The sequence below is a fragment of the Scylla paramamosain genome, chromosome 2 (assembly GCF_035594125.1).
Source record: "Scylla paramamosain isolate STU-SP2022 chromosome 2, ASM3559412v1, whole genome shotgun sequence".
Lineage (NCBI taxonomy): Eukaryota > Metazoa > Arthropoda > Malacostraca > Decapoda > Portunidae > Scylla > Scylla paramamosain.
This window is the reverse complement of record NC_087152.1, coordinates 893,792-902,500: the sequence shown is the minus strand read 5'-3', so window position 1 is coordinate 902,500 and position 8,709 is coordinate 893,792. Positions and strand designations below refer to the sequence as shown.

General features: G+C 43.8%; 1 long non-coding RNA gene across 1 annotated transcript in view; it reads left to right on the top strand.

Moving 5' to 3' along the window:
• Positions 1–8,709, top strand: part of LOC135107963 (uncharacterized) — a 55,993-nt gene that overhangs the window by 22,499 nt on the left and 24,785 nt on the right. Inside the window, exon 2 of the long non-coding RNA XR_010272073.1 lies at positions 4,008–4,172. This is a non-coding gene — a long non-coding RNA (uncharacterized LOC135107963). The remainder of the gene's footprint in view (positions 1–4,007; positions 4,173–8,709) is intronic.

The window sequence follows — 8,709 nt, the reverse complement described above, 5'->3', positions numbered from 1 at the left end:
CCTCTCTCTCTCTCCTCTCTCTCTCTCTCTCAATTGTCTCGTCTGAGCTGTGTGTGATCAGCCTACACTCAAGTGAGACCGGCAGAAAATTGGTTCATCAATCATGGTCTAAAAACTCTGGAAAGAGAGAGAGAGAGAGAGAGAGAGAGAGAGAGAGAGAGAGAGAGAGAGTGTGTGTGTGTGTAGGGGAGGAAGTTAGCTTGGCAAAGATGCTACTTCCTCCAAAGAAGTCAGCCATCCAGCTAACCAGTCAGCCAGCCAGCCAGCCAACTAGCTAGTCAGCCAGTCAGCCAGTCTGCCAGCCAGCCAGCCATCCAGCTAACCAGCCAGTCAGCCAGCCAGCCAGCCATCCATCCAGCCAACCAACCAGGTCAGCCAGCCAGCCATCCAGTCAACCAGCCAGCTAGCCAGTCAGCCAGCCAACCAGCCAACCATCCAGTCAGCCAGCCAGCCAGCCAGTCGTCCCTGCCTCCCGGCGCGCAGCCAACACCTCGTCCTGACACACGCCTCACTTCCCCGGGACCGATTAGCCGACCTTTACAGCGGTTTTGTGATAACGCTCGCAGATTAGGCCTGGTATCGCCCCAATCACGACACCCCCCGCTATACAAGACGATGGGGAAAATTTGCATGCTGCTTAATTAAGTCATCAAAGCTTTAGCCAGGCAGAGAAAGTCCTCCCTCACCTCTATTTTAACCCTGTATTGGCCCCGCTGACACGCCGCTCCTTTGGCTGATATCCCCGCTAATGGAACACGCCGCAGCGCCTCCCTTGACGGAGTGGCCGACGCAGACTCCCCGGCGCGCCCCTCTGTGAGCCCTTATCTGCGGTAATGAGAAATGAAGCGTTCAGAAACAATTAATATCAGTGACCACTCATTCGCTCGCAGTCTTCCCGCCATCCATCACCCACAACTGGATCCCATAAGCCTCTTCCCTCCTCCTCCTCCTCCTCATTCTCTCGTGTTCCTCACTACCTGAGATGCTACTTCCACCTTCCCACCAACTCTCTCTCTCTCTCTCTCTCTCTCTCTCTCTCTCTCTCTCTCTCTCTCTCTCTCTCTCTCTCTCTCTCTCTCTCTCTCTCTCTCTCTCTCTCTCTCTCTCATTTGGTTAGTAAGATGTGTTCCCTTCATCGCTGTCACATCTATTCGCTTTCACCACCGTCCCGCCGCCGCTGACAACACCACTCCAGTGATGCTTGCAGATACCCAGGCAAGCTCTCGCCCGCCACGGATTATACTCCTCTGCAGTTCACAACGGCAAACACGGTGCCTTAAAACGCTAAACAAGTATATAAATTTAGTAGCATTGGATGAAATCTATAAAAGTTGCTAGTTTTAGTGCCTGTATGAGCGAAAAAGGTGGTAGAGAGATTCAGGCTGAAGGAGATGTGCTATATATTCTCCTAAGTGGATAAAAGATTAGGGAAATGCATGTGAAAGGTGGTGAAAATTCTCAAGGTAGAGCAGAGAATATATGCATAGTACTGCTCCAGCGTGGATTTCTCTGCCGCCTTTCACATTTACTTGCGTAATTTTTGTCCAGGTAAGAGAATATATGATGCTTCTGCTTCAGCCTGAGTTCCTCAACCACCTTTCCCACTCATTTGTTTGATCTCTGTCCAACTTTCCCGGGTGAACTTAAAAATCAACTTGCTTGGTTTAACTTGTGACATATTAAGGCGTGTTTGTGCGACGAGCCTCCATGACATATACTGGCTTTGATGTCTAATAATCAGGCAGATTTTGTGCAGGAAAGTGTAGCAAACCAAATTTAAGTGAACTTTACCGTTAGTTACTAATAACTGCTTATTTTTCTATGATGGGCAATTCGGACCTTTGGTTTAGCGTGGTAAATAGGTGTTATAAATTCAAACAACATTTTTTTTTTTGTCTGATTTTCTGATTAATAAAATCTTGAGACGAACAAAAAGAAGGTAGTCGTAAGAATTTTAGAAAGTCTTGCAGTTTTTTCCAGTTAGTAGGTGAGAGAATAGAGACATTTGTCAAGGTCTAAGGCAGAAGTTTACGTACTAAAGTTAACTAATGTTTGCACATGATTCACCTGAGAAAAGACACCCACCGGAAATTTACCTTGTCTTAGAAATTAATGGGATGATGATATAAAAGGAAGGAAGAAATATTTTTGTGGTAATAATGATGTTTTATTATGTGATGAAATGAACACATGGTTTTTTACTTTTTTTTCGGGGGATTGCATGTCTTTCTTTTCTTTTCTTTATTTATTTTACTCTACCATACTCTTTGCTTTAATTATTCTCTGACCATCCCTTATATCTGGCATTCATTTTTCTATGTTCATCTTTTTTCTTTTATTTATACGTCAATTAATTCATATGTTTAGGTTAATCTAATCATATTCCCCAGTGTGTGATTGCGTCTCTGGCGTCTCCGGGATCATGGCGAGACTCCTGAGCCTCACTAAAGTACTGATCCAACTCATTTGTTTCTGGATCTGTAGACACAAGCAGCTAGCGCCGCCATGGTCAGGTCTTCAATAAATCAGTATATGTTTAATCTGAGTCCATATTTGAGCGCCGATTTGTCAGTTTCAGGGAGAACAGACAGCATGCTAATATATTATGTCATGCATCATTTTCTACCCCCATGCCACGTACAGGACTAACAGCAACAAAAATCCCTGATGGACCAGCGTTGAGGGATGAAAACATCGTAAAAGGCGTCGTCTTGATGCAGAAAGTGACAGCATCCATCAATCATAATTAAAGTTTACAGAAGGTAGAAGTGAGGGGAAGGTCCAGGACACGCGGCTCTCTCTGCCTAGCCTTGGTTCTTCCCCGCCTGCTCTGAACTACTGAGGTTGTGATGTGAAAGTCTGATGGGGCGAGGGAGTATCAAGCAATAGCTGTAATGTGAAGGTCTGATGGGGCGAAGGGTAACAATTAACAACTGTAATGTGAAGGTGTGATGGGTCGACAAGGTAGCAAATAACACAGGTCGATGTAGGGGTGGTGCAAGTGTAAGGAGGCAGGGCTGCAGAGATCTACATGGGGATATGAAATTAGATCTTTTACTCGGGTAGCCTGGAGTGAATAGGGACTTGACAGAGATGAGAAGACTCGGATGATGATGATGATGATGATGATGATGATAGGAGGGATGAAGATAACACGCTCAGTCAAACTAGTTGTTATGCATACTTCGGTATTCTGTTGTGGAATGGTGATGTGATAATGCAGGCCAGTATAAGTACTACATGATTATTATTGTAGTTATGATAATAAAAACACCGATAAATTTAATTACGAATCGCATTATTCCGTATATTCATTTATTACGAGAGGTGAGTTAGTGGAGAGCTTTAAGAGAAGGTTGGACAAATTCATTGACATGGGTGTATTCATGTGTAGGCCTACTGGCTTCTTGCAGCTTCAATGAATGCATAGGCTCTAATTGTGCCTGTGCTCTTACGTTATAATTTTATAGCGCCAACGTTTTTGTTTTTAATACAGTAATTGCCATTGTCTGTGCGATACTGGAAATTTTAATGAGCCAGCGCTGACCTGCGACTTTTTTGTGACTTATCGCCGCTGTCAAAAAAAATGGTGAGGTGCAAATACTCCAAGCTGTCTCAAAATGTTCCTGTTTATTGAGACTCATGTATACCTACCTACTTGTGTTTTTACAGGATAGGTAATTTTCATTGCTTTTAATACCATATTACCTTATTTTTTTCTAAATGTGTGTGTGTGTGTGTGTGTGTGTGTGTGCGTGTGTGTGTGTGTGTGTTTCTCCCTATTATAGCATTTGTCATCCAGATTTGCTCTCTTTGGGGAAAACAGTCAGCGTGGTGTGTGCACAGAATGCCAGAGTGAGTGCGATGCCAGTTGTAACATAAGCCCATATTGAAAATGTGTAAAGTATAGTGCTGAATACATTTACTTTCTCCGAGGGAAGATCTCTTAATAAGAACTTTTATTCGCTTAATTGCCCCATCAATCATCATTATTGTTGTCATTGCAGCAGTAAAAACATCCCAAGGAAGGCCGACGGGAGAACACGGGCGAGGACTGTTCCGCCTTCTGCCGCCCATCACCGGACAGGGCCAGCCACAGCCGGGCCTCTGTCTACCCTTCATGCCCCCTGATTACCCTCATTAGTCGGCTGCGAGGACTCATTCCTCCCCTGGTGAGTAGGTGAGCCCCTTTGTCTTAATCTGAAGGTGGCAGGTGCCTCGTGGTGGGGGCGGGAACCCTCGCTGGGATCCCGGGGCTGCCAGGCCTTGGTTCGCTCCGTCACAGAGGACTTTTAATCCCTGTGGCAGCGCCTCGCCGGCTGGGCTTGTATGAGACCGAGATGGATCCTCCTCAGACTTAAGGCAACTTTTCTTTTTGTGCGTGTGTGTTTGCATGTTGATGAATAAAGCGAGATTTCCTCACATCATCATGCTTAAATTGAGCACGGCGCGAAGCTGTACTAATTTACAAGTACGTATTAAGAAACCATTAAAAAACAAATTAGGGGCTCTTACTAATTTGTGTGTGTGTGTGTGTGTGTGTGTGTGTGTGTGTGTGTGTGTGGTGTGTGTGTGTGTGTGTGTGTGTGTGCGGGTGGATGGGTGGGGTTTGAGTGGGTGTGAGGCTTCTGTGGTGAAACTATAAGGCAGTGTCGGAGAAAAGATGGAAAGTAAAATTGAAAGGAAATTCTTTATAAAGCTTCTTGAAAGTAATATTTACCACTTTGGCTACAGTCCTCGAAACGCAACGCAACACTCACAAGCCGGAAGGAAGAAAGGTTGCATCCACGTGGGAGGCGCGCGTGACATGAATGGCGGGCGGTGCTGTGGGCGCCCTGATGCTGACGTCTGTATCAAGGCGGGAGGGAGGCAGACCAAGGTATTATCAGGAAATATTAGTCCATTACACACTACACTGAGAACATCCCTCACGCCCGCCCAGCCACTCTATCGGGCATGCATCGAGCGCCCTGAAACAAGAGACCAGACGTGTATGGTTATGAGCCTTAATGTCCGTCACTCACGCGCCCCGAGCCGAGTTTGTCCACCGTCCATCATGGGAGCGTGACGGCGGGAGGCCACGCCGGCTGCTGCGACGTTCTGACTCTTGTTTTCTTTATTGTTATTTCCATTGTTTCCTGCCTGTTTGGGTAGTTACTTAAGGAATTCCCATAGTTGTTCAAGAAAGAGAAAGGCAGCGAACAATTCTGGTGTTGCAGTTTTCACAGTCTTGCATTATATTTTATTTATTAATCTAAGAGATATATATATATATATATATATATATATATATATATATATATATATATATATATATATATATATATATATATATATATATATATATATATATATATATATATATACACACTTTGTAAATTAATCAAATTAGTCATACTCTATTGATCATTGTGTTGGAAATTTATTCAGACAAAATTTGAAGACGTTGCTTATAACACCCAGTGAATAGAAATAATAATAGATAACTTCAATAAAACTTTTAAGGGAATCGAATATACTCGTATATATGTTGTGCTTGATGCTAATTTATAGAACTTTCACCTGAATAGACATCAAGTAAGGCAGTGAGACATTATCGGGGCGGCCTTTGATCAGTGTGCGCCGCTCCGCTTCGTATTCCTGAGTGAGACATCGAATCCCCACCGAGCCTCGTCCCTCCTTTCCCTCCTTCCCTCTCCTCTCCCTGTCTCTTTCTCCCCTTCATCTCCCCGACTTCCTCCCACCACATCCTTGGTTTCAATTTGCATGCATGCTCCAGCACGCTCTTACCAGACACGCTTGTGTAGAGCGTGTACGTGCCGGGGTGTTGTGGCGATGCTTCATCCTGGTGGCCGACGTGTCTGCATGTCGGGGGACTCTGTCATCCCCACGCACCCTCACGCTCCCCGCAGTCTCCCCAGCAATCACCCGCCCTGGGAGACACTGGTGTTAGGGATAATACCGGAAAAGAGGCGATACCGCGCTTCGGAACTTTCATGATTTCAAGTATTATCTCCTTTTATGCACGTAGAGAAATCTGCCCTGGAACAACTAAACACTATACGAAAAAAAAAAAAAAAACTTTTCCCCCAAAAAAATTAATGGAATGCCTTTTTTTTTTTTTATTCTGAATAAAAAGCACACTAGTGGATACTTGCACGGGGGTAGGATGGTAATGTTACTCGTTCACAGTGATTCTATAGAACATGGAAGCGGAAAAGTGCAGTTTGGTCTACAAGTGAATGGCGCCATGATGTTATTCAGTTGGCTACCTTTATTTGTTACAGCTGCATCATCGCCGGACATACATAGACAGTCCTGCTGTCATTGTTAATATTTTACCCGCTATAAAACACCTCTGACTTTAGATGACGTGGTTAAACTATACGTGAGAGTTGTAGAATTTGACAATTGTAGATAAGGAGACAGGACCAAAAGTTTAGTTTATACACTGTTGACCACAACTAGTCAAACACACACACACACACACACACACACACACACACACACACACACACACCCACACACACACACACACACACACACACACACACACACACACACCTGCAATGAAATTAATAAAAAATCAGCCACTGAACCTCACAGAGTATCGTCAGTCATCCATCAGTGTTACCACCACCACCCATGACAACCACCACCTCCACCACCACCACCACCGCCACCCGCCGCCAGCGTCACCAGGCACGGACGGACCCACTCGGGGCTCGCTAGCAAACAAGCCCCGTAATGGTCGCGGGTTCCGGGAGGTCAGACGTTTGTGACGGCGCCAGTTAGGACGTTAAATATTGGTGTGGCTTGGTGGTGATCACTCTCCCAGTATGGCGCAAGGAGGTGGCTATTGTGCGGCTCAGTCACCACCACACCGTCCACACCCACGACCGCACTTTTCACTCCACCACTTCCTTCCTCCTCCTCCTCCTCCTCCTCCTCCTCCTCCTCCTCCTCCTCCTCCTCCTCCTCCTCTTCCTCCTCCACACATTCACTTCTCCGTGTTCATTTTCCATTAAATATCATTAAGCAAGTACATACACTCAGTTACTTTTGCCGATCCTTCTCTCTCTCTCTCTCTCTCTCTCTCTCCTCTCCTCTCTCTCTCTCTCTCTCTCTCTCTCTCTCTCTCTCTCTCTCTCTCTCTCTCTCTCTCTCTTCTTTCATACATTACTTCATTTTTTTATCTTTTTCGTTTAATCGCGTGACTTTTTTTTCTCTTTTTTCTACTTATGTTGTGCAGTATCCCTATTTCGTCTCGCCTCTTTCTTTTTATACAGCATTTTTATTTTTATTCTTTAACTATTTTGTTGAATTATCTAGCATTTCGTCATGTACTTTTTTTTTTGTGTGGTGTTCGTAGTTCGTCTCATCTCTTTTGATTTCCTCTTATATTTTTTTAACCTTTTATCTATTTCGTTTAGCTTTTTCTCACTCGATCTCAGCTCATATTTAATGTGTTCTGACTCCCTTTTGTACTTCCCGAATCTCTTCATTCTTCGCTCTTTGTACTCCTGGCGCACTTACTTTCCGCCAGATGTTCTCGTTCTTGGTACATATCGTGGAATTCACTTCTTTCCTGTTTCACGGAGTAGCATTCGCCCTTAATATCGGGGCACACTCGTGTCTCTTTGACTGCAGTGTTTCTTTCTTCCTTTCCTTGCTGGTGACACTGCTTGTTGATTTGTTTTCCTCCTTCATCTTCCTTTTCCTTGTTGAATGTTGTTGGCAAGAACACAGAAAAGAACGGTTATTGTTATCGAGTGTTATCAAGTAAAAGAAAAAAATGAATAAGTTTTACATTAAGACGTCTGTGTATCAGAATACTAGACTAGCACCCTTCATAAGCAAAGCGTTTTTTGATGAAACAAAGCATATAATAATAATTTCCATAATTTTTCAGTCTTTTATGTGATTTACTCTTTCAATTTCATGTATTTCGCTGTTTATTCACAATTCCCTTACAAAAAAACAATGTATTGCATAAAGGCACAGGAAGTATACAAAATACGATGACGAGTATTTGTACATTCATAGCGGAGATAAAATTGTATAGATTTGAGGAGGTTTTCTTGTTTTTTTTTTTTTTTTTTTTCGTTTACTAACCGGCTATACCATATCATATTTCTTTTTAATATTTTCCGTACGATATACGAGTATGTACCCCATGCCAAATGACTTTCTACTTTCAGGGGATAAATATTACTTACCTCTGATTGAGAATCCCTGGCATGGAGGTGAAGGGCCTCTTTAGTTATCCCCGAGCCAGAACAAAGAGCGGCAGGAGACACATTCCCCTGGCTCTTCTCATTTCAGTCTCGTATGTCATGACACGCAGGGAACACGGAGACACACACTGTATGATCTATGTCGACTTGCTGCATTACAGTATAGCCCGCACTGTACGGTGCAGTGAGCCGCCACATCCCTGCGCCAATGTAAACCTAAGTACGAAAAGTTGTCATTGTTTAAACTTTCCAGTGAAGAGATCGGTGATTATTTGATTAGATATTGAAGGAGTGGAATGTTTGTTGATACGAGTTCTAAGAGATTAGATGACTGTGTGGTATAATCTCCTTAACTTCCTGCTGTTCTTACACTTAAACTTTGCTTTTTACCTCTTGTTCTTATCGTCATGTTTGTACTCCCCGCACTCTTCAATTTACAACAGAAGTATCACTAACAATAAAAGTAGTAATG